We start from the raw sequence: 27,465 nt of genomic DNA, 5'->3' as shown, positions 1-27,465 counted from the left end.
ATTATCTCTCTCTCCCTCCCCCTTATCTCTCCCCCTTATCTATCTCTCTCTCTCCCCCCTTATCTCTCCCCCTTATCTCTCTCTCTCTCCCCCTTATCTCTCCCCCTTATCTCTCTCTCTCCCCCCTTATCTCTCCCCCTTATCTCTCTCTCTCTCTCCCTCTCTCTCTCTCCCCTCTTATCTCTCCCCCTTATCTCTCTCTCTCTCTCTCTCTCTCTCTCTCTCTCTCTCTCCCCCCTTATCTCTCTCTCTCCCCTTATCTCTCCCCCTTATCTCTCACTCTTTTCCCCCCTTCTCTCTCTCTCCCCCTTCTCTCTCTCTCAGACTCCCAGTTTCCTGTAGATATCTCATCAGTAAGTAGGGACCATGTCTTCTTGGACAGAGACCTGGTCGAACCGCTGTGTCGGTAAGAGCGCGCACACACACACACACACACACACACACACACACACACACACACACACACACGCACACACACACACACACGCACACACTAACAGCAGGAGAGTTTGACATGGTTCTGCCCTCTGTCTCTAGATGGACAAGTATTCATATGCCCTCGGCTGTGTTATATGGTGGTATAGCCCGTATCTTACTACATTATAGCTCCCTGGTTGTGTTATATCATTATACTACATTATAGTCCCGGTACCTTTATTCCCATTTATCTTTATGCTTAAGGAGCCCTCTGAGGACCATTTAAGCTCAGCAGGAAGTGAAACCTATTCAGAGTAACGCTATCCATGACATGCTAACTAGCTAGCTAGCTAAGTGGCTGTTTGGATGTTACATGCGACTAAGCGCCCTGGTGAAAAGTAGTGCACTATAAAATGAGTATGGTGCCATTTGGGAAACAACTTCTGTAGCATCCTAACACTTAGCAGTTTTGTTAAACATTTTTTAAATGTAACCTTTATTCATTTATTTGGCATTTAAGAACAAATTCTTATTTACAATGACGGCCTACCAAGGAACAGTGGGTTAACTGCCTTGTTCAGGGGCAGAACGACAGATTTTTACCTTGTCAGCTCGGGGATTCGATCTAGCAACCTTACGGTCCAACGCTCTAACCACTAGGCTACCTGCCACCCATACAACCACTAGACTAACTGCCCCCCCTAAACTCTAACCACTAGTCTACCTACCCCCCCCCCCCCCCCCTACACTCTAACCACTAGTCTACCTGCCAACCCTAAACTCTAACCATTGCGTCAGACAACAACATTGATGAATACGCTGATTCGGTGTGCGAGTTCATTAGAACGTGCGTTGAAGATGTCGTTCCCATAGCAACGATTAAAACATTCCCAAACCAGAAACCGTGGATTGATGGCAGCATTCGCGTGAAACTGAAAGCGCGAACCACTGCTTTTAATCAGGGCAAGGTGACTGGTAACATGACCGAATACAAACAGTGCAGCTATTCCCTCCGCAAGGCTATCAAACAAGCTAAGCGTCAGTATAGAGACAAAGTAGAATCTCAATTCAACGGCTCAGACACAAGAGGTATGTGGCAGGGTCTACAGTCAATCACGGATTACAAAAAGAAAACCAGCCCAGTCACGGACCAGGATGCCTTGCTCCCAGGCAGACTAAATAACTTTTTTGCCCGCTTTGAGGACAATACAAGGCCACTGACACGGCCCGCAACTAAAACATGCGGACTCTCCTTCACTGCAGCCGAGGTGAGTAAAACATTTAAACGTGTTAACCCTCGCAAGGCTGCAGGCCCAGACGGCATCCCCGGCCGCATCCTCAAAGCATGCGCAGACCAGCTGGCTGGTGTGTTTACGGACATATTCAATCAATCCTTATCCCAGTCTGCTGTTCCCACATGATTCAAGAGGGCCACCATTGTTCCTGTTCCCAAGAAAGCTAAGGTAACTGAGCTAAACGACTGCCGCCCCGTAGCACTCACTTCCGTCATGAAGTGCTTTGAGAGACTAGTCAAGGACCATATCACCTCCACCCTACCTGACACCCTAGGCCCACTCCAATTTGCTTACCGCCCAAATAGGTCCACAGACGATGCAATCTCGACAACACTGCACACTGCCCTAACCCATCTGGACAAGAGGAATACCTATGTGAGAATGCTGTTCATTGACTACAGCTCGGCATTTAACACCATAGTACCCTCCAAGCTCGTCCCTGGGTCTCGACCCCGCCCTGTGCAACTGGGTACTGGACTTCCTGACTGGCCGCCCCCAGGTGGTGAGGGTAGGCAACAACATCTCCACCCCGCTGATCCTCAACACTGGGGCCCCACAAGGGTGCGTTCTGAGCCCTCTCCTGTACTCCCTGTTCACCCACGACTGCGTGGCCACGCACGCCTCCAACTCAATCATCAAGTTTGCGGACGACACAACAGTGGTAGGCTTGATTACCAACAACGACGAGACGGCCTACAGGGAGGAGGTGAGGGCCCTCGGAATGTGGTGTCAGGAAAATAACCTCACACTCAACGTCAACAAAACTAAGGAGATGATTGTGGACTTCAGGAAACAGCAGAGGGAACACCCCCCTATCCACATCGATGGAACAGTAGTGGAGAGGGTAGCAAGTTTTAAGTTCCTCGGCATACACATCACAGACAAACTGAATTGGTCCACCCACACAGAGAGCATTGTGAAGAAGGCGCAGCAGCGCCTCTTCAACCTCAGGAGGCTGAAGAAATTCGGCTTGTCACCAAAAGCACTCACAAACTTCTACAGATGCACAATCGAGAGCATCCTGGCGGGCTGTATCACCGCCTGATACGGCAACTGCTCCGCCCACAACCGTAAGGCTCTCCAGAGGGTAGTGAGGTCTGCACAACGCATCACCGGGAGCAAACTACCTGCCCTCCAGGACACCTACACCACCCGATGTTACAGGAAGGCCATAAAGATCATCAAGGATAACAACCACCCGAGCCACTGCCTGTTCACCCCGCTATCATCCAGAAGGCGAGGTCAGTACAGGTGCATCAAAGCTGGGACCGAGAGACTGAAAAACAGCTTCTATCTCAAGGCCATCAGACTGTTAAACAGCCACCACTAACATTGAGTGGCTGCTGCCAATACACTGACTCAACTCCAGCCACTTTAATAATGGGAATTGATGGGAAATGATGTAAAATATATCACTAGCCACTTTAAACAATGCTACTTAATATAATGTTTCCATACCCTACATCACTCATCTCATATGTATATGTATATACAGTACTCTATACCATCTACTGCATCTTTATGTAATACATGTATCACTAGCCACTTTAACTATGCCACTTTGTTTACATACTCATCTCATATGTATATACTGTACTCGATACCATCTACTGTATCTTGCCTATGCTGCTCTGTACCATCACTCATTCATATATCCTTATGTACAATATTCTTTATCCCCTTACACTGTGTACAAGACAGTAGTTTTGGAATTGTTAGTTAGATTACTTGTTGGTTATTACTGCATTGTCGGAACTAGAAGCACAAGCATTTCGCTACACTCGCATTAACATCTGCTAACCATGTGTATGTGACAAATACAATTTTTATTTGATTTAGGCTACCTGCCGCCCCTACACTCTAACCACTAGTATACCTGCCCCCCTACACTCTAACCACTAGTCTACCTGACCCCCCACACTCTAACCACTAGACTACCTGCCCCCCCTACACTCGAACCACTAGGCTACCTGCCCCCCTACACTCTAACCACTAGACTACCTGCCCCCCTACACTCTAACCACTAGTCTACCTGCCGCCCCTACACTCTAACCACTAGACTACCTGCCACCCCCACACTCTAACCACTAGTCTACCTGCCGGCCCGACACTCTAACCACTGGTCTACCTGCCGCCTCTACACTCTAACCACTAGACTACCTGCCCCCCCTACACTCTAACCACTAGACTACCTGCCCCCTCTACACTCTAACCACTGGTCTACCTGCCGCCTCTACACTCTAACCGCTAGACTACCTGCCCCCCCTACACTCTAACCACTAGGCTACCTGCCGGCCCGACACTCTAACTACTAGACTACCTACCCCCCCTACACTCTAACCACTCGACTACCTGCCCCCCCTACACTCTAACCACTAGGCTACCTGCCGGCCCGACACTCTAACCACTAGACTACCTACCCCCCCTACACTCTAACCACTCGACTACCTGCCCCCCCTACACTCTAACCACTAGGCTACCTGCCGGCCCGACACTCTAACCACTAGACTACCTACCCCCCTTACACTCTAACCACTAGACTACCTACCCCCCCTACACTCTAACCACTAGACTACCTGCCCCCTCTACACTCTAACCACTGGTCTACCTGCCCCCTCTACACTCTAACCACTAGACTACCTGCCCCCCCTACACTCTAACCACTCGACTACCTGCCCCCCCTACACTCTAACCACTAGACTACCTGCCCCCCCTACACTCTAACCACTCGACTACCTGCCCCCCCTACACTCTAACCACTAGACTACCTGCCCACCCCTCCACAGTCTAACCACTAGGCTACCTGCCGCCCCATGTCATGGATAGCGTTACCCTGAATAGGTTTCACGTTCTGCTGAACATAATGGTTCTCAGAGGGCTCCTTCAGCGTCGTTAACCATAAAGATAAATGGTATGCTGAAGGTAATGTAGTGTAAAATGATCATCCTCAGAATGGCATAGCTGATGGTATCACTTTAGAGGGAAATCAGGCCTGCTCTCATTCAATTCATTTTCAATTTCAATTCAAGGGTCTTTATTGGGAAACATGTGTTTCGTTACCAAATCAAGTGGAAATAGAGAACGAAACAAAAGGTACACAAACAATCAGATATTAACAGTAAAACATCACAAAATATTTATAAATAATTATTGTGTACAGCGTTGTAACAATGTGCAAATATTAGAAGTGTGAAAGGGGAAATAATGAAAGAAGTATTTACAATGTTGTTTGTGTTCCACTGGTTAACCTGTTGTCATGGGGTCACACATCTTGCTGCTGTGATGTCACACTGTGGTATTTCGCCTAACAGATATGGGAGTTTATCAATGTTTTATTGACTGGATTTGTTTTCTAATTCTTCGTGGGTCTTTGTAATCTGAGGGAAATACACTACATGACCATAAGTATGTGGACACCTGCTCGTCAAACAAATTCCAAAATCATTAATATGGAGTTGTTCCCCCCTTTTCTGATATAACAGCCTCCACTCTTCTGGGAAGGCTTTCCACTAGATGTAGGAACATTGCTGCTATAACAGCCTCCACTCTTCTGGGAAGGCTTTCCACTAGATGTTGGAACATTGCTGCTATAACAGCCTCCACTCTTCTGGGAAGGCTTTCCACTAGATGTAGGAACATTGCTGCTATAACAGCCTCCACTCTTCTGGGAAGGCTTTCCACTAGATGTTGGAACATTGCTGCTATAACAGCCTCCACTCTTCTGGGAAGGCTTTCCACTAGATGTTGGAACATTGCTGCTATAACAGCCTCCACTCTTCTGGGAAGGCTTTCCACTAGATGTTGGAACATTGCTGCTATAACAGCCTCCACTCTTCTGGGAAGGCTTTCCACTAGATGTAGGAACATTGCTGCTATAACAGCCTCCACTCTTCTGGGAAGGCTTTCCACTAGATGTTGGAACATTGCTGCTATAACAGCCTCCACTCTTCTGGGAAGGCTTTCCACTAGATGTTGGAACATTGCTGCTATAACAGCCTCCACTCTTCTGGGAAGGCTTTCCACTAGATGTTGGAACATTGCTGCTATAACAGCCTCCACTCTTCTGGGAAGGCTTTCCACTAGATGTTGGAACATTGCTGCTATAACAGCCTCCACTCTTCTGGGAAGGCTTTCCACTAGATGTTGGAACATTGCTGCTATAACAGCCTCCACTCTTCTGGGAAGGCTTTCCACTAGATGTTGGAACATTGCTGCTATAACAGCCTCCACTCTTCTGGGAAGGCTTTCCACTAGATGTTGGAACATTGCTGCTATAACAGCCTCCACTCTTCTGGGAAGGCTTTCCACTAGATGTTGGAACATTGCTGCTATAACAGCCTCCATTCTTCTGGGAAGGCTTTCCACTAGATGTAGGAACATTGCTGCTATAATAGCCTCCACTCTTCTGGGAAGGCTTTCCACTAGATGTAGGAACATCAGGGGACTTGCTTCCATTCGGCCACAAGAGCATTAGTGTCGGGCACTGATGTTGGGCGATTAGGCCTGGCTCACAGTCGGCATTCAAATTCATCCCAAAGGTGTTTGATGTGGTTGAGGTCAGTGCTCTTTGCAGGCCAGTCAAGTTCTTCCACAGCGATCTCAACAAACCATTTCTGTATGGACCTCGCTTTGTGCACAGGGGCATTGTCATGCTGAAACAGGAAAGGGCCTTCTCCAGACTGTTGCCACAAATTTGGAAGCACAGAATCATCTAGAATGTAATTTCCCTTCAATGGAACTAAAGGACCAGAACCATGGAAAACAGCCCCAGACCATTATTCCGCTGTAACGATACGAGTCAGGAAGCAGGTGGCGAGTTGAATAATAAATGTAGAGATAAAACAAGAGAAGCGTCTGGACATGAAAACAGAACCAATACTACCTGAAGAGTGATGCCAAGGAGTTCTAGATAAAGGGGGAGTTTTCATGGTGTTAGAATAATGGACTAAAAGAGGGATTTCCTTCACCTCGGATGGACAGGGAGATGGGTAGTAATCCCATGATAACGTTCAGGGAGATGGGTAGTAATCCCATGATAAAGTGCAGGGAGATGGGTAGTAATCCCATGATAAAGTTCAGGGAGATGGGTAGTAATCCCATGATAAAGTTCAGGGAGATGGGTAGTAATCCCATGATAAAGTTCAGGGAGATGGGTAGTAATCCCATGATAAAGTGCAGGGAGATGGGTAGTAATCCCATGATAAAGTTCAGGGAGATGGGTAGTAATCCCATGATAAAGTTCAGGGAGATGGGTAGTAATCCCATGAAACAGTGCAGGGAGATGGGTTCTAATCCCATGATAAAGCGCAGGGAGAGGGGTTCTAATCCCATGATAAAGTGCAGGGAGATGGGTTCTAATCCCATGATAAAGTGCAGGGAGATGGGTTCTAATCCCATGATAAAGTGCAGGGAGATGGGTTCTAATCCCATGATAAAGTGCAGGGAGATGGGTAGTAATCCCATGCAGGGAGATGGGTAGTAATCCCATGATAAAGTGCAGGGAGAGGGGTTCTAATCCCATGATAAAGTGCAGGGAGATGGGTTCTAATCCCATGATAAAGTTCAGGGAGATGGGTAGTAATCCCATGCAGGGAGATGGGTAGTAATCCCATGATAAAGTTCAGGGAGATGGGTAGTAATCCCATGAAACAGTGCAGGGAGATGGGTTCTAATCCCATGATAAAGTGCAGGGAGATGGGTTCTAATCCCATGATAAAGTGCAGGGAGATGGGTTCTAATGCCATGATAAAGTGCAAGGAGATGGGTTCTAATCCCATGATAAAGTGCAGGGAGATGGGTTCTAATCCCATGATAAAGTGCAGGTAGATGGGTTCTAATCCCATGATAAAGTGCAGGGAGATAGGTACTAATCCCATGATAAAGTGCAGGGAGATGGGTTCTAATCCCATGATAAAGTGCAGGGAGATGGGTTCTAATCCCATGATAAAGTGCAGGTAGATGGGTTCTAATCCCATGATAAAGTGCAGTGAGATAGGTACTAATCCCATGATAAAGTGCAGGGAGATGGGTAGTAATCCCATGATAAAGTGCAGGGAGATGGGTAGTAATCCCATGATAAAGTTCAGGGAGATGGGTAGTAATCCCATGATAAAGTGCAGGGAGATGGGTAGTAATCCCATGATAAAGTGCAGGGAGATGGGTTCTAATCCCATGATAAAGTGCAGGTAGATGGGTTCTAATCCCATGATAAAGTGCAGGGAGATGGGTAGTAATCCCATGATAAAGTGCAGGGAGATGGGTTATAATCCCATGATAAAGTTCAGGGAGATAGGTACTAATCCCATGATAAAGTGCAGGGAGATGGGTTCTAATCCCATGATAAAGTGCAGGGAGATGGGTTCTAATGCCATGATAAAGTGCAGGGAGATGGGTTCTAATCCCATGATAAAGTGCAGGGAGATGGGTAGTAATCCCATGATAAAGTGCAGGGAGATGGGTAGTAATCCCATGATAAAGTTCAGGGAGATGGGTAGTAATCCCATGATAAAGTGCAGGGAGATGGGTAGTAATCCCATGATAAAGTGCAGGGAGATGGGTAGGGAGTGAATCGTTGATCAGGTTATGAGCTGTGTCTGCTTAAAGACTGTGGTTATGCAAGCAAGGATGAGATGGTCAGGGACCGTAATGTACTGTATAATGAGGCACACTGAGATAGAGCCTGAGAAGCTGGTTATATATACTCAACAAAAAAAGATGAAACCACTCCCGTGTCACTGCAACCTTAAAGGTCCTCGATGATGTCGCCGTTGATTCTAAACAATATTGTGCTGCTATTTTTATTGACTTGGCCAAAGCTTTTGATACGGTAGACCATTACATTCTCGTGGACCGGCTAAGGAGTATCGGTGTCTCTGAGGGGTCTTTGGCCTGGTTTGCTAACGACCTCTCTCAAAGAGTGTCATGTGTATAAAATCAGAACATCTGCTGTCTCAGCCACTGCCTGTCACCAAGGGAGTACCCCAAGGCTCGATCCTAGGCCCCAAGATCTTCTCAATTTACATCAACAACATAGCTCAGGCAGTAGGAAGCTCTCATCCATTTATGCAGATGATACAGTCTTATACTCAGCTGGCCCCTCCCTGGATTTTGTGTAAAATGCTCTACAACAAAGCTTTCTTAGTGTCTCTCTGTGATGTAAGGAACGTCTCTCTCTCTGTGACGTAAGGAATGTCTCTCTCTGTGTGACCTCTCTCTGTGACGTAAGGATCTCTCTCTCTCTGTGACGTAAGGAATCTCTCTCTCTCTGTGACGTAAGGAATGTCTCTCTCTCTGTGACGTAAGGAATGTCTCTCTCTCTGTGACGTAAGGAATGTCTCTCTCTGTGACGTAAGGAATGTCTCTCTCTGTGACGTAAGGAATGTCTCTCTCTCTGTGGCGTAAGGAATCTCTCTCTCTCTCTGTGACGTAAGGAATGTCTCTCTCTGTGATGTAAGGAATCTCTCTCTCTGTGACGTAAGGAATGTCTCTCTCTGTGTGACCTCTCTCTGTGACGTAAGGAATCTCTCTCTCTCTGTGACGTAAGGAATGTCTCTCTCTGTGATGTAAGGAATGTCTCTCTCTGTGTGACCTCTCTCTGTGACGTAAAGAATGTCTCTCTCTCTGTGACGTAAGGAATGTCTCTCTCTGTGACGTAAGGAATCTCTCTCTCTCTGTGACGTAAGGAATGTCTCTCTCTGTGACGTAAGGAATGTCTATCTCTCTGTGACGTAAGGAATGTCTCTCTCTGTGACGTAAGGAATGTCTCTCTCTGTGACGTAAGGAATGTCTCTCTCTGTGTGACCTGAGGAATGTCTCTCTCTTTGTGACGTAAGGAATGTCTCTCTGTGACCTCTCTCTGTGACATAAGGAATGTCTCTCTGTGTGACGTAAGGAATGTCTCTCTCTCTGTGACGTAAGGAATGTCTCTCTCTCTGTGATGTAGGGAATGTCTCTCTCTCTGTGTGACCTCTCTCTGTGACGTAAGGAATGTCTCTCTGTGTGACGTAAGGAATCTCTCTCTCTCTGTGACGTAAGGAATGTCTCTCTCTGTGACGTAAGGAATGTCTATCTCTCTGTGACGTAAGGAATGTCTCTCTCTGTGACGTAAGGAATGTCTCTCTCTGTGACGTAAGGAATGTCTCTCTCTGTGTGACCTCTCTCTGTGACGTAAGGAATGTCTCTCTGTGACGTAAGGAATGTCTCTCTCTGTGACGTAAGGAATGTCTCTCTCTGTGACGTAAGGAATCTCTCTCTCTCTGTGGCGTAAGGAATGTCTCTCTCTGTGACGTAAGGAATGTCTATCTCTCTGTGACGTAAGGAATGTCTCTCTCTGTGACGTAAGGAATGTCTCTCTCTGTGTGACCTGAGGAATGTCTCTCTCTTTGTGACGTAAGGAATGTCTCTCTCTCTGTGACCTCTCTCTGTGACGTAAGGAATGTCTCTCTGTGTGACGTAAGGAATGTCTCTCTCTCTGTGATGTAGGGAATGTCTCTCTCTCTGTGTGACCTCTCTCTGTGACGTAAGGAATGTCTCTCTCTCTGTGACGCCAGGAATGTCTCTCTCTCTGTGACGTAAGGAATGTCTCTCTCTCTGTGACGTAGGGAATGTCTCTCTCTCTGTGACGTAAGGAATGTCTCTCTGTGTGTGTGACCTGAGGAATGTCTCTCTCTTTGTGACGTAAGGAATGTCTCTCTCTGTGTGACCTCTCTCTGTGACGTAAGGAATCTCTCTCCGTATGTGGCGTAAGGAATGTCTCTCTCTCTCTCTCTGACGCAATGAATGTCTCTCTCTCTGTGTGACGTAAGGAATCTCTCTCTCTCTCTCTGCAATGAATGTCTCTCTCTGTGTGACCTGAGGAATGTCTCTCTCTCTGTGACCTGAGGAATGTCTCTCTCTGTGTGACATAAGGAATGTCTCTCTCTGTGACGTAAGGAATGTCTCTCTGTGTGACCTGAGGAATGTTTCTCTCTGTGTGACCTGAGGAATGTCTCTCTGTGTGACCTGAGGAATGTCTCTCTCTGTGTGACCTGAGGAATGTCTCTCTCTGTGTGACCTGAGGAATGTCTATCTGTGTGACCTGAGGAATGTCTCTCTCTGTGTGACCTGAGGAATGTCTCTCTCTGTGTGACCTGAGGAATGTCTCTCTCTGTGTGACCTGAGGAATGTTTCTCTCTGTGTGACCTGAGGAATGTTTCTCTCTGTGTGACCTGAGGAATGTCTCTCTCTGTGTGACCTGAGGAATGTCTCTCTCTGTGTGACCTGAGGAATGTCTCTCTCTGTGTGACCTGAGGAATGTCTCTCTCTGTGTGACCTGAGGAATGTCTCTCTCTGTGTGACCTGAGCAATGTCTCTCTCTGTGTGACCTGAGGAATGTCTCTCTATGTGTGACCTGAGGAATGTCTCTCTCTGTGTGACCTGAGGAATGTCTCTCTCCGTGTGACCTGAGGAATGTCTCTCTCTGTGTGACCTGAGGAATGTCTCTCTCTGTGTTGTTCTTTCAGACGTCTCAACACCCTGAACAAGTGTTGCTCCATGAAACTAGACGTCAGCCGCCCCAGGAAGAAAGTGAGTTCCTCGATCCTTCGTCGTTCTATTCAAAGGGGCTATATTGGCATGGGAAACATGTTTACTTTGCCAAAGCAAGTTAAATTAACAAAATTGAGAGGATACAGAACAACATTAGATTTTAGCAGTAAATATTACACTGAGAGAGGTTATAAAAAAGATAGAGACATTTCAGGTGTTATTTTAGCAATGTGCCAATAGTTGTAGTACAAATAGTAGGGGAAGATGTATTTATTTATCTGTTATTTTACCAGGTAAGTTGACTGAGAACAACGTTCTCATTTACAGCAACGACCTGGGGAATAGTTACAGGGGAGAGGAGACTGAGAACATGTTCTCATTTACAGCAACGACCTGGGGAATAGTTACAGGGGAGAGGAGACTGAGAACATGTTCTCATTTACAGCAACGACCTGGGGAATAGTTACAGTGGAGAGGAGACTGAGAACACGTTCTCATTTACAGCAACGACCTGGGGAATAGTTACAGGGGAGAGGTGACTGAGAACACGTTCTCATTTACAGCAACGACCTGGGGAATAGTTACAGGGGAGAGGTGACTGAGAACACGTTCTCATTTACAGCAACGACCTGGGGAATAGTTACAGGGGAGAGGTGACTGAGAACACGTTCTCATTTACAGCAACGACCTGGGGAATAGTTACAGGGGAGAGGTGACTGAGAACACGTTCTCATTTACAGCAACGACCTGGGGAATAGTTACAGGGGAGAGGTGACTGAGAACACGTTCTCATTTACAGCAACGACCTGGGGAATAGTTACAGGGGAGAGGTGACTGAGAACACGTTCTCATTTACAGCAACGACCTGGGGAATAGTTACAGGGGAGAGGTGACTGAGAACATGTTCTCATTTACAGCAACGACCTGGGGAATAGTTACAGGGGAGAGGAGACTGAGAACACGTTCTCATTTACAGCAACGACCTGGGGAATAGTTACAGGGGAGAGGTGACTGAGAACACGTTCTCATTTACAGCAACGACCTGGGGAATAGTTACAGGGGAGAGGTGACTGAGAACATGTTCTCATTTACAGCAACGACCTGGGGAATAGTTACAGGGGAGAGGTGACTGAGAACATGTTCTCATTTACAGCAACGACCTGGGGAATAGTTACAGGGGAGAGGAGACTGAGAACACGTTCTCATTTACAGCAACGACCTGGGGAATAGTTACAGGGGAGAGGAGGGGGATGAATGAGCCAATTGTAAACTGGGGATTATTAGGTGCCCGTGATGGTTTGAGGGCCAGATTGGGAATTTAGCCAGGACAGCGGGGTTAACACTCCTACTCTTACGATAAGTGACATGGGATCTTTAATGACCTCAGAGAGTCAGGACACCCGTTTAATGTCCCATCCGAAAGACGGCACCCCAGGCACTGCCCTGGGGCATTGGGATATTTTTTTTAGACCAGAGGAAAGAGTGCCTCCTACTGGCTCTCCAACACCACTTCCAGCAGCCACCACTTCTCTGTCTCTCTCTCTCTCTCTCTCTCTCTCTCTCATTCTCTCTCTCTCTCTCTCATTCTCTCTCTCTCTCTCTCTCTCTCTCATTCTCTCTCTCTCTCTCTCTCTCTCTCTCTCTCTCTCTCTCTCTCTCTCTCTCATTCTCTCTCTCATTCTCTCTCTTTCTCTCATTCTCTCTCTCTCTCATTCTCTCTCTCTCTCTCTCTCTCTCTCTCATTCTCTCTCTCATTCTCTCTCTCTCTCTCATTCTCTCTCTCTCATTCTCTCTCTCTCTCTCTCTCATTCTCTCTCTCGCTCATTCTCTCTCTCTCTCTCTCTCTCTCTCTCTCTCTCTCATTCTCTCTCTCTCTCTCATTCTCTCTCTCTCTCTCTCTCTCTCTCTCTCTCTCATTCTCTCTCTCTCCCATTCTCTTTCTCTCTTTCTCATTCTCTCTCTCTCATTCTTTATCTCTCATTCTTTATCTCTCTCATTCTCTCTCTCTCTCTCTCTCTCTCTCTCTCTCTTATGTATATATCCTGTCCTTTATTATCTCCTAATTGGTGTCTTGGTGAATGAAGAAGTCAGTTAAAAGTCTTATTTTATCTCATCTTAACACCATTCATAGCGTATTTGGAGCTGAGATAAGATGAGAGAAAATGTAGCATTTTGTTTGTTTGTCATTTTGTTGTTGTTCATTGTTCTTGGAATCAGTGAAAAATGAATGACATTTAATATTATGGTGAAGTGGATTGTGGCCAGAGCTTTTACGTTGTTCCAGTTCAGAAAGCTACTCGGTGCTGCCACCGTGTGGTAAATTATGGATATAGCACCACTCAAAGAGAACAGCCAAAGCACTTTGACCCATTTATAATAATAGGCCGTTTTTTAAAATGATTTTTTAACTCAAAATATTGAGTGTTTTGTGATTTTCATAAAGTAGTTTACGATTGAGAAATGTGTCTTGCAATAGATCCCTTTCTGTGTTTTTCCGCGCAAGTTGCTGGCAGAACAATTCTAATTAACGACAAACAAACTCCATGTTGCTCGTAAAGTTCACATTACGTTTGGATGACAATGGGATTTTATTTTATTTATTTATTTTATTTTATTATGATTCGTTTGAATGTCCTGCTTAATATAATGTTTGTCATCGTCGCAAATCCACTGCATTATACTTACAAAACACTTCAACTTCAACCAGTAGAAAACGGCTCTTTGGCTAGCTTTTGCTACAGCATATATCAATGAGCTTTAGCATTCTAGCTAACAACAACTGCTGAAACCAAAATTCTTATTTTGCAAAGATCACAACCAAATATAATTTTAGAGACTGTTCAAGCAAGAATCGAAAGATAATTGTAAGTATATTACAACCCTCCCCCCCAAAAGTTATTTTAAGAAGTAATGAAAATATAAATCGAGGTTATGTTGAATGGGCGCAGATAGCAATCGCTTTCTTAGCGCTCATCTGTGTGTGGCGTTAGTGTGTCGTGGAAAACGGTCTATAGTAAACACATGCTGTAATAAAATATACTTTCTCCAGACTGATGATTCGGACCCGCTGGCCATCAGTAAGAGATGGACCTTTGAGTGGAACAGCCGGCGCTGGTCCCGCCTCCAGGACATGCACTTCCTGCTGGGCTCGCCCAATGAGAGCAACCCTGAGGGGTGTCAGGGCGAGGGGGAGGGACTCCTGCGGAGCACGGTGAGCAGTGAGAGCGTCTTAACGGACATCAGCGAACCAGAGATCACGGATATATCCTCTCTTCACAGCCAAGAATCTCTAGGAGCCATGCTCCCTGACTCGGTCTCTATGGCATCGCTGGTCGGGCCTTACCAGGTACGTCTGTCTTCATGTCTGCCTCCTATATCTCATGTACTCAATCAATCAAATGTATTTATTAAGCCCTTTTTACATCAGATGTCTCAAAGTGCTGTACAGAAACCCAGCCTAAAACCCCAAATAGCAAGCAATGCAGGTGTAGAAGCACGGTGGCTAGGAAAAACTCCCTATAAAGGCCAGAACCTAGGAAGAAACCTAGAGAGGAACCAGGCTATGAGGGGTGGTCGGTCCTCTTCTGGCTGTGCCGGGTGGAGATTATAACGGACCTGGCCTAGATGTTCATGGATGATCAGCAGGGTCAAATAATAATAATCACAGTTGTTCTAGAGGTTGCAACAGGTCAGCACCTCAGGAGTAAATGTCAGTTGACTTTTCAAAGCCGATCATTAAGAGTATCTCTACCGCTCCTGCTGTCTCTAGAGAGTTGAAAACACCAGGTCTGGGACAGGTAGCACGTCCGGTGAACAGGCCAGGGTTCCATAGCCGCAGGCAGAACAGTTTAAACTGGAGCAGCAGCACGGCCAGGTGGACTGGGGACAGCAAGGAGTCATCATGCCAGGTAGTTCTGAGGCATGGTCCTAGGGCTCAGGTCCTCCGAGGGAGAGAAAGAGAGAATTAGAGAGAGCATTTTTAAATTCACACAGGACACCGGATAAGACAGGAGAAGTACTCCAGATATAACAAACTGACCCTAGCCCCCCGACACATAAACTACTGCAGCATAAATACTGGAGGCTGAGACAGTAGGGGTCGGGAGACTCTGTAGCCCCATCCAATGATACCCGCGGACAGGGCCAAACAGGAAGGATATAACCCCACCCACTTTGCCAAAGTACAGCCCCTACACCACTAGAGGGATATCTTCAACCACCAACTTACCATCCTGAGACAAGGCCGAGTATAGCCCACAAAGATCTCAAGGGGGGGCGCCAACCCAGACAGGAAGATCACGTCAGTGACTCAACCCACTCAAGTGACACACCCCTCCTAGGGTCGGCGTGAAAGTAGCGTACGTGTAGGTATGTACGGCAGGACCAAATCAGAGGGATAGGTAGGAGCAAGTTCATGTAATGCTTTGTAGGTTAGCAGTAAAACCTTGACATCAGCCCTTGCCTTGACAGGAAGCCAGTGTAGGGAGTCTAGCACTGGAGTAATATGATCACATTTTTGGTTCTAGTCAGGATTCTAGCAGCTGTGTTTAGCACAAATTCAATATAGAGAGGCTTTATTGAGTGTCTCCCTTGATCTAGGTCCTGGCATAGTTGTGCTGACTCAGGACAACTGAGCTTTCGAGAAATACACAGTTTTAAAGAGGAGTCCGTAATTTGCTTTCTAATGATCATGATCTTTTCCTCAAAGAAGTTAATGAATTTATTACTGCTGAAGTGAAAGCCATCCTCTCTTGGGGAATGCTGATGACTGTGACAGTGAGTAGGTCCCAGAGGCATGTTGGACAAAACATGAGCTGATGATGGCTCCGAAAGCCTTTTGGAGTGGGTCTGTGGATTTTTCCAATTTCCATGTGAATATTAAAGTCACCAAAAATGTGAATATTATCTGCTATGACTTCAAGGTCCGATAGGAATTCAGGGAACTCAGTGAGGAACGCTGTATATGGCCCAGGAGGCCTGTAGCTAAGGGAACTCAATGAGGAACGCTGTATATGGCCCAGGAGGCCTGTAGCTAAGGGAACTCAGTGAGGAACGCTGTATATGGCCCAGGAGGCCTGTAGCTAAGGGAACTCAGTGAGGAATGCTGTATATGCCCCAGGAGGCCTGTAGCTAAGGGAACTCAGTGAGGAACGCTGTATATGGCCCAGGAGGCCTGTAGCTAAGGGAACTCAGTGAGGAACGCTGTATATGGCCCAGGAGGCCTGTAGCTAAGGGAACTCAGTGAAGAACGCTGTATATGGCCCAGGAGGCCTGTAGCTAAGGGAACTCAGTGAGGAACGCTGTATATGGTCCAGGAGGCCTGTAGCTAAGGGAACTCAGTGAGGAACGCTGTAAATGGCCCAGGAGGCCTGTAGCTAAGGGAACTCAGTGAGGAACGCTGTATATGGTCCAGGAGGCCTGTAGCTAAGGGAACTCCGTGAGGAACGCTGTATATGGCCCAGGAGGCCTGTAGCTAAGGGAACTCAGTGAGGAACGCTGTATATGGCCCAGGAGGCCTGTAGCTAAGGGAACTCAGTGAGGAACGCTGTATATGGCCCAGGAGGCCTGTAGCTAAGTGAACTCCGTGAGGAACGCTGTATATGGCCCAGGAGGCCTGTAGCTAAGGGAACTCAGTGAGGAACGCTGTATATGGCCCAGGAGGCCTGTAGCTAAGGGAACTCAGTGAGGAACGCTGTATATGGCCCAGGAGGCCTGTAGCTAAGGGAACTCAGTGAGGAACGCTGTAAATGGCCCAGGAGGCCTGTAGCTAAGGGAACTCAGTGAGGAACGCTGTAAATGGCCCAGGAGGCCTGTAGCTAAGGGAACTCAGTGAGGAACGCTGTATATGGCCCAGGAGGCCTGTAGCTAAGGGAACTCAGTGAGGAACGCTGTATATGGCCCAGGAGGCCTGTAGCTAAGGGAACTCAGTGAGGAACGCTGTAAATGGCCCAGGAGGCCTGTAGCTAAGGGAACTCAGTGAGGAACGCTGTAAATGGCCCAGGAGGCCTGTAGCTAAGGGAACTCAGTGAGGAACGCTGTAAATGGCCCAGGAGGCCTGTAGCTAAGGGAACTCCGTGAGGAACGCTGTAAATGGCCCAGGAGGCCTGTAGCTATAAAAAGTAATTGAGCTGCATAGATTTCATGACGAGAAGCTCAAAAGACGAACACGTCATTTTTTGTTGTAAATTTACATTTTCTGTCTTAAATGTTAGCAACACCTCCGCCTTTGCGGGATGCGCAGGGGGATATGGTCACTAACATAACCAGGAGGTGAGGCCTCATTTAACACAGTCAATTCATCAGACTTAAGCCATGTTTCAGTCAGGCCAATCACATCAGGACTTTGATCAGTGATTAGTTGATTGACTATAACTGTCTTTGAAGTGAGGGATCTAACATTAAGTAGCCCTATTTTGAGATGTGATTTTTAGTGATCTTGCTGATGTATTGTGTAAAGCGAGTAATTATATATATATTTAATTATTGTTTTTACCAGCCTCCGAGGGACATGTCCCACTACAACTCTCTACCAATCAAAAGCAGCCGTCATGGCCAGGGTGGGCGGAGTCCGGCAAAGTCCTTCCTGCGTCGCATGGAGATGATGCGTACGTGGGGGCCGTCCTTCAGGAGGAAGACAGGAAGTGGACGGGCTCTGGTCATCAGTGGGCCGGTCTTACAGGGGCAGGATCCCCAGGCACTACAGACACTCCACTGTGTCCCCATCAACCAATCAGATGGCAGTCCTCATCCTCTCCACCAATCAGACAACATCACATCCCCTGTTGCCCATGGAGATGGCAGCGAGGGCCAATCAGAGACAAGCAGTGTGAGTTCCATGAGTCCTAGTGTGAGGCAGAGAGTCTCTAAGCCTCGGCCTAAAAGAGGACGTGTTTACCTAGAAGACACGGAGCTGCTCTCTGGCGCCCCCCATGGCCGGAGGACTGAAGCACAACAGAGCCTGTTCAGCAGGAACCACTTCCACTTCCGCTCATACGAGGACCTGCTGGTCCACATCCCCAAGGACCACAAACCAGGCACCTTCCCCAAAGCCCTGTCTATAGAGAGCCTAGCCCCTGTCACCGACCACCAGCGCCAGACCCCCTCTCCCTCTCCGCTCTACCCCAGTCAAGGCTCCCCCTGGGAAGGCATGGCTCTGTCCAAGAAGCCTCCCTGTCCTGGAGCTCCGCGTGGCAGCAGGGTGAGTGTGTATGACAACGTCCCTGGGTCTCACCTTTACACGTCCACAGGTGACCTGCTAGATGTGGACCGAGACGATCACCTGTTCCCCCACCTGGATGACATCATCAGTCACGTCAGCGGCCTGCAGCAGATTGTAGACCACTGGAGTCGCAGCATGCTGACAGAGGGACAGGAGGGGGAGGCAGGGAACGAGGAGGAGGGGGGAGAGGGTGAGAGAGACGGGGTCTCCCTAAATGATACGGACCCTACAGGGACCAGAGAGAGGAGAGACTCTGGAGTGGGAGCTTCCCTTACGAGACCACGGTGAGTGTCTGTCTCTCTAACGAGACCATGGTGAGTGTCTGTCTCTCTAACGAGACCACGGTGAGTGTCTGTCTCTCTAACGAGACCACGGTGAGTGTCTGTCTCTCTGACCTGTATGTATCCTGGTCAGTCTCTCTGAGATGAACCTTTTAAACTTGTTGAGACTGGAGCAGAAACATGAACAACTAGTCTTTTAAAGATAAGAATCCTTATTCCACAGCAGCTCACTCTGTCTCTCCGTCTCTCTCTCTGTCTCTCTGTCTGTCTGTCTCAATTCAATTCAAGGGCTTTATTGACATGGGAAATATGTGTTGACATTGCCAAAGCAAGTGAGGTAGATAATATATAAAGTGAATATATAAAGTGAAATAAACAATAAACAATAAAAATGAACAGTAAACATTACACATACAGAGGTTTCAAAACAATAAAGAAATTATCTCTCTCTCTCTCTCTGTCTCTCTCTGTCTCTCTCTCTCTCTGTCTCTGTCTCTCTCTGTCTCTGTCTCTCTCTGTCTCTCTCTCTCTCTGTCTCTGTCTCTCTCTGTCTCTCTCTCTCTCTGTCTCTCTCTCTCTGTCTCTCTCTCTCTCTCTCTGTCTCTCTCTGTCTCTCTCTCTCTCTCTCTCTCTCTCTCTGTCTCTCTCTGTCTCTCTCTCTCTCTCTCGCTCTCTGTCTCTCTCTCTCTCTCTCTCTCGCTCTGTCTCTCTCTCTCTCTCTCTGTCTCTCTCTGTCTCTCTCTCTCTCTCTCTCTGTCTCTCTCTCTCTCTCTCTGTCTCTCTCTGTCTCTCTCTCTCTCTCTCTCTGTCTCTCTCTCTCTCTCTGTCTCTCTCTCTCTCTCTCTGTCTATCTGTGTCTCTCTCTGTCTATCTGTGTCTCTCTCTCTCTCTCTCTCTCTCTCTCTCTCTCTCTCTCTCTGTCTCTCTCTGTCTCTCTCTGTCTATCTGTGTCTCTCTCGCTCTCTCTAGTCACCGGTGGCCGAGCTTCCGCCTGTCTGACCGTCTGAGCCAATCAGACTCCTCGCTACAGATCAGTACCCAATCAGCTGTCCAGCTCAGCTTGCTCAAGAAGTTCTCTCTGCTCCGACTCACAGCCATCATGGAGAAATACTCCACATCTAACAAACATGGTTGGACCTGGTAGGCACACACACACACACACACACACACACACACACACACACACACACACACACATATATATACAGTGCCTTCCGAAAGTATTCGGCCCCCTTCAACTTTGCGACCTTTTGCCACATTTCAGGCTTCAAACATAAAGATATAAAACTGTATTTTTTTGTGAAGAATCAACAACAAGTGGGACACAATCATGAAGTGGAACAACATTTATTGGATATTTCAAACTTTTTTAACAAATCAAAAACTGAAAAATTGGGCGTGCAAAATTATTCAGCCCCTTTACTTTCAGTGCAGCAAACTCTCTCCAGAAGTTCAGTGAGGATCTCTGAATGATCCAATGTTGACCTGATGATAAATACAATCCACCTGTGTGTAATCAAGTCACCGTATAAATGCACCTGCACTGTGATAGTCTCAGAGGTCCGTTAAAAGCGCAGAGAGCATCATGAAGAACAAGGAACACACCAGGCAGTTCCGAGATACTGTTGTGAACAAGTTTAAAGCCGGATTTGGATACAAAAAGATTTCCCAAGCTTTAAACATCCCAAGGAGCACTGTGCAAGCGATAATATTGAAATGGAAGGAGTATCAGACCACTGCAAATCTGACCTGACCTGATCAAGACCTGGCCGTCCCTCTAAACTTTCAGCTCATACAAGGAGAAGACTGATCAGAGATGCAGCAAAGAGGCCCATGATCACTCTGGATGAACTGCAGAGATCTACAGCTGAGGTGGGAGACTCTGTCCATAGGACAACAATCAGTCGTATATTGCACAAATCTGGCCTTTATGGAAGAGTGGCAAGAAGAAAGCCATTTCTTAAAGATATCTATAAAAAGTGTTGTTTAAAGTTTGCCACAAGCCACCTGGGAGACACACCAAACATGTGGAAGAAGGTGCTCTGGTCAGATGAAACCAAAATTGAACTGTTTGGCAACAATGCAAAACGTTATGTTTGGCGTAAAAGCAAGACAGCTGAACACACCATCCCCACTGTCAAACATGGTGGAGACAGCATCATGGTTTGGGCCTGCTTTTCTTCAGCAGGGACAGGGAAGATGGTTAAAATTGATGGGAAGATGGATGGAGCCAAATACAGGACCATTCTGGAAGAAAACCTGATGGAGTCTGCAAAAGACCTGAGACTGGGACGGAGATTTGTCTTCCAACAAGACAATGATCCAAAACATAAAGCAAAATCTACAATGGAATGGTTCAAAAATAAACATATCCAGGTGTTAGAATGGCCAAGTCAAAGTCCAGACCTGAATCCAATCGAGAATCTGTGGAAAGAACTGAAAACTGCTGTTCACAAATGCTCTCCATCCAACCTCACTGAGCTCGAGCTGTTTTGCAAGGAGGAATGGGAAAAAATTTCAGTCTCTCGATGTGCAAAACTGATAGAGACATACCCCAAGCGACTTACAGCTGTAATCACAGCAAAAGGTGGCGCTACAAAGTATTAACTTAAGGGGTCTGAATAATTTTGCACGCCCAATTTTTCAGTTTTTGATTTGTTAAAAAAGTTTGAAATATCCAATAAATGTCGTTCCACTTCATGATTGTATCCCACTTGTTGTTGATTCTTCACAAAAAAATACAGTTTTATATCTTTATGTTTGAAGCCTGAAATGTGGCAAAAGGTCGCAAAGTTCAAGGGGGCCGAATACTTTCGCAAGGCACTGTATATACACACACACACACACACACACACACACACAGTCATCTTCTCCTCCTCTCTCTCTCTCTCTCCCAGGTCTGTCCCTACGTTTCTGAAGCGTATGAAGGTTGAAGACAGTAGAGAGAAGGGTGTGTTTGGGGTTCCCCTCATAGTACATACACAGCGTTGTGGTTATCCTCTACCCCTCTGTCTACAGCAGGCCCTGAGTCATCTCAGAATGCACTGCCTTGACCAGGTACACACACACACACACTTTACCTAGTCACACACACACACACACACACACACCCTTTACCTAGTCACACACACCTTACCTAGTCACACACACACACACGCACACCATTTACCTAGTCTCTCACACACACACACACACACACATATGTCTCACACACACACTGTGTATGTGTGCACACTAACATGCTAACAGTTTTGCAAGTTGAGTTTAAGTCTTGTGACTTTTGAGACAGGAGTGCAACTCTCCCTCTCCCCCTCCCCTCCCCCTTTCCCTCCCCCTCTCTCCACCTGTCTCTCTAGGTGGGTCTGTTCCGTAAGTCCGGTGTAAAGTCCCGTATCCAGGCGTTGAGACAGGAGTGTGAGACCAGTCCTGGCAGTGTGTGTTACGAGGACCAGTCAGCGTACGACGTAGCAGACATGGTTAAACAGTTTTTCAGAGACCTTCCTGAACCTCTACTGACCAGCAAGCTGGGAGAGACCTTCCTACACATCTACCAGTGTAAGAACACACACACACACCACACACCACACACCACAATGGGGCGGCAGGTTAGCCTAGTGGTTAGAGCGTTGGACTAGTAACCGGAAGGTTTGCAAGTTTAAATCCCCGAGCTGACAAGGTACAAATCTGTCGTTCTGCCCCTGAACAGGCAGTTAACCCACTGTTCCTAGACGGCCGTCATTGAATATAATACTTTGTTCTTAACTGATTTGCCTAGTAAAATAAAATAAGGTAAAAAATAAAAAAATAAAAAAAAAACACCACACATTTATAATTCCCTTTCTCAATTTAATGCTTTTCAAAGATATGACTGATCACCTCTTAGTTGGCGTATTGTTTAAAAATATATATATTTTCAGTTTTATGCAGTTTATAAAACTACAGATTGTTCAAGGATATTTAACAAACTAACATGATGAAAAACTCACAACAACGACAAGTCAGTGAACTCTCTCTCTCTCGCTCGCTCTAGACGTACCTAATGAGCACAGGTTGCAGGCCGTGAGGGCGGCCATCTTGCTGATGTCAGACGAGAACAGGGAAGTGCTCCAGACACTGCTCTTCTTTCTGCGCGATGTCACTTCCTGTGTCGAGGAGAACCAGATGACCCCTATGAACCTGGCTGTGTGTCTGGGCCCCTCTCTGTTCCATCTCAACATACTGAAGAACGGCAACCTGTGCCCCAGGTACAAACAAACACACACACACACTCTTATTCTGAGTGCACAATTTAGAAGGAACCGGCCAGGAAGCATTTAGTTGGACGCTGAATACCTGTAAACACGACTGATAAAACACACACAGAACATCTGCTAACCTGTACTGCATTAACAATGTCTATTTTAACAGCTGGGGGTTTAGTTCTAACAGATGGGGGTTTAGTTCTAACGGCTGGGGGTTTAGTTCTAACAGCTGGGGGTTTAGTTCTAACGGCTGGGGGTTTAGTTTGAACAGATGGGGGTTTAGTTCTAATAGCTGGGGGTTTAGTTCTAATAGCTGGGGGTTTAGTTCTAACGGCTGGGGGTTTAGTTTGAACAGATGGGGGTTTAGTTCTAACAGCTGGGGGTTTAGTTCTAATAGCTGGGGGTTTAGTTCTAACAGCTGGGGGTTTAGTTCTAACGGCTGGGGGTTTAGTTCTAACAGCTGGGGGTTTAGTTTGAACAGATGGGGGTTTAGTTTGAACAGATGGGGTTTAGTTCTAACAGATGTGGGTTTATTTCTTTATTTTTTTATTTTTTTTATTTTTTTTATTTTTTATTTTTATTTAACCTTTATTTAACTAGGCAAGTCAGTTAAGAACAAATTCTTATTTTCAATGATGGCCTAGGAACAGTGGGTTAACTGCCTGTTCAGGGGCAGAATGACAGATTTGTACCTTGTCAGCTCGGGGATTTTATCTTGCAACCTTTCGGTTACTAGTCCAACACTCTAACCACTAGGCTTTAGTTTAGTTTAGTTCTAACAGATGGGGGTTTAGTTTGAACAGATGGGGGTTTAGTTCTAACAGATGGGGGTTAGTTTGAACAGATGGGGGTTTAGTTTGAACAGATGGGGGTTTAGTTTGAACAGATGGGGGTTTAGTTTGAACAGATGGGGTTTAGTTTGAACAGATGGGGGTTAGTTTGAACAGATGGGGGTTTAGTTCGAACAGATGGGAGTTTAGTTCTAACAGATGGAGGTTTAGTTCTAACATATGGGGTTTAGTTCTAACAGCTGGGGGTTTAGTTCTACCAGCTGGGGGTTTAGTTCTAACAAATGGGGGTTTAGTTCTAACAGATGGGGGTTCAGTTCTAACAGCTGGGGGTTTAGTTCTAATAGCTGGGGGTTTAGTTCTAACAGCTGGGGGTTTAGTTCTAACAGCTGGGGGTTTAGTTCTAACAGCTGGGGGTTTAGTTCTAACAGATGGGGGTTTAGTTCTAACAGATGGGGGTTTAGTTCTAACAGCTGGGGTTTAGTTCTAACAGATGGGGGTTTAGTTCTAACAAATGGGGGTTTAGTTCTAACAGATGGGGGTTTAGTTCTAACAGATGGGGTTTAGTTCTAACGGATGGGGTTTAGTTATAACAGATGGGGGTTTAGTTAAAACAGCTGGGGGTTTAGTTAGAACAGATGGGGGTTTAGTTCTAACAGATGGGGGTTTAGTTCTAACGGATGGGGGTTAGTTTGAACAGATGGGGGTTTAGTTATAACAGATGGGGGTTTAGTTAAAACGGCTGGGGGTTTAGTTATAACAGATGGAGTTTAGTTATAACAGATGGGGTTTAGTTCCCCTCAGTTACTAACTCCTCCCCTCCTCTCCTCCTATAGGTCCATCCAGAGGAAGTATGCTACTGGTCGGCCAGACCAGAAGGACCTTAATGAGAACCTTGCTGCCACACAGGGCCTGTCTCACATGATCACTGAGTGCCAACACCTGTTCGAGGTGAGACTGTCTGCCTGTCTGTCTGTCTGCCTGTCTGTCTGTCTGCCCAATGCCTTTTTCAAGAGGTTTTACAGTCCTATAGCGCCTAGCTAATACCTAGGTCAGGATTCACACAAACTACACCGTGCTGACACTGCACTGCACATTTAAAGAGCCTTTCACTGACATTTGCAGAAATTGCTTTTTTTGTTGCTGTGGATGTCTGCTCAAGCATCTTTTAAATCACCTTTTAAAAGTCAAAGGCAGTGGGCTGTCTGTCTGTTGCAGTTTGTTTAAATCCTGACCCAGATATAACCTAGTTAACCAGTTAGTTTAAATCCTGACCCAGGTATAACCTAGTTAACCAGTTTGTTTAAATAATGACCAGGGTATAACCTAGTTAACCAGTTTGTTTAAATCCTGACCCAGGTATAACCTAGTTAACCAGTTTGTTAACATCCTGACCCAGGTATAACCTAGTTAACCAGTTTGTTTAAATAATGACCAGGGTATAACCTAGTTAACCAGTTAGTTTAAATCCTGACCCAGATATAACCTGGTTAACCAGTTTGTTTAAATCCTGACCCAGGTATAACCTAGTTAACCAGTTTGTTTAAATCCTGACCCAGGTATAACCTAGTTAACCAGTTTGTTTAAATCCTGACCCAGGTATAACCTAGTTAACCAGTTTGTTTAAATCCTGACCCAGGTATAACCTAGTTAACCAGTTAGTTTGAATCCTGACCCAGGTATAACCTAGTTAACCAGTTTGTTTAAATCCTGACCCAGGTATAACCTAGTTAACCAGTTTGTTTAAATCCTGACCCAGATATAACCTAGTTAACCAGTTTGTTTGAATCCTGACCCAGGTATAACCTAGTTAACCAGTTTGTTTAAATCCTGACCCAGGTATAACCTAGTTAACCAGTTTGTTTGAATCCTGACCCAGGTATAACCTAGTTAACCAGTTTGTTTGAATCCTGACCCAGGTATAACCTAGTTAACCAGTTTGTTTGAATCCTGGCCCAGGTATAACCTAGTTAACCAGTTTGTTTGAATCCTGGCCCAGGTATAACCTAGTCAACCAGTTTGTTTGAATCCTGGCCCAGGTATAACCTAGTCAACCAGTTTGTTTAAATCCTGACCCGGGTATAACCTAGTTAACCAGTTTGTTTAAATCCTGACCCGGGTATAACCTAGTTAACCAGTTTGTTTAAATCCTGACCCAGGTATAACCTAGGTAACCAGTTTGTTTAAATCCTGACCCAGATATAACCTAGTTAACCAGTTTGTTTAAATCCTGACCCAGGTATAACCTAGTTAACCAGTTTGTTTAAATCCTGACCCAGGTATAACCTAGGTAACCAGTTTGTTTAAATCCTGACCCAGGTATAACCTAGGTAACCAGTTTGTTTAAATCCTGACCCAGATATAACCTAGGTAACCAGTTTGTTTAAATCCTGACCCAGGTATAACCTAGGTAACCAGTTTGTTTAAATCCTGACCCAGGTATAACCTAGGTAACCAGTTTGTTTAAATCCTGACCCAGGTATAACCTAGTTAACCAGTCTGTTCTTACAGTTTCAAATATACTTCATAGCTGTTTCTCCTGTCCCATTCAGATCCCACAGGAGACGGTGAGCCAGTCTCCGAACTCCTACATGGAGGCTGAGTTACTAGCGCCCCCTCTGAACGATCTGTGTAAGACATACGAGGAAGAGGAGGAGGAAGGGTCCTACCACACACTCATGGAGGGGCTGGTGCGGGGCCTACTGAAGGAGGCCAGAGACAATAGTAAAGGATGGGTGTCCCGGGCCTCCACCGACCACACTGAACTGGCCTTCAAAAAGGTGTGTGTTGCACACTACAGTCGCACACTACAGTCGCACACTGCAGTCGCACACTACAGTCGCACACTACAGTCGCACACTACAGACGCACACTACAGTCGCACACTACAGACGCACACTACAGTCGCACACTACAGTCGCACACTACAGATGCACACTACAGTCGCACACTACAGTCGCACACTACAGTCGCACACTACAGTCGCACACTACAGACGCACACTACAGTCGCACACTACAGACGCACTACAGAGCTGAAGTGGCTCTGGAGTGGCTCTGGAGTGGAGCTGGAGTGGCTCTGGAGTGGCTCTGGAGTGGCTCTGGAGTGGAGCTGGAGTGGAGCTGGAGTGGCGCTGGAGTGGAGCTGGAATGGCTCTGGAGTGGCTCTGGAGTGGCTCTTGAATGGAGCTGGAGTGACTCTGGAGCTGGAGTGGCTCTGGAGTGACTCTGGAGTGGAGCTGGAGTGGAGCTGGAGTGGCTCTGGAGTGGCTCTGGAGTGGAGCTGGAGTGGAGCTGGAGTGGCTCTGGAGTGGAGCTGTAGTGGAGCTGGAGTGGCTCTGGAGTGGAGCTGGAGTGGAGCTGGAGTGGCTCTGGAGTGGAGCTGGAGTGGAGCTGGAGTGGCTCTGGAGTGGAGCTGGAGTGGAGCTGGAGTGGCTCTGGAGTGGAGCTGGAGTGGAGCTGGAGTTGCTCTGGAGTTGCTCTGGAGTGGCTCTGGAGTGGAGCTGGAGTGGCTCTGGAGTGGCTCTGGAGTGGCTCTGGAGTGGAGCTGGAGTGGCTCTAGAGTGGAGCTGGAGTGGCTCTGGAGTGGAGCTGGATTGGAGTGGAGCTGGAGTGGAGCTGGAGTGGAGCTGGAGAGGAGCTGGAGTGGCTCTGGAGTGGAGCTGGAGTGGAGCTGGAGTGGAGCTGGAGTGGCTCTGGA

The 27,465-nt window shown here is 46.7% G+C and overlaps 1 pseudogene; it reads left to right on the top strand.

Moving 5' to 3' along the window:
- The window catches only part of LOC110534823, a 105,602-nt pseudogene that overhangs the window by 70,283 nt on the left and 7,854 nt on the right, over positions 1–27,465 (top strand).

The sequence above is a fragment of the Oncorhynchus mykiss genome, chromosome 10 (assembly GCF_013265735.2).
Source record: "Oncorhynchus mykiss isolate Arlee chromosome 10, USDA_OmykA_1.1, whole genome shotgun sequence".
NCBI lineage: Eukaryota > Metazoa > Chordata > Actinopteri > Salmoniformes > Salmonidae > Oncorhynchus > Oncorhynchus mykiss.
The sequence above is the reverse complement of the archived record's forward strand: the minus strand, read 5'-3'. Positions and strand labels throughout refer to the sequence as shown.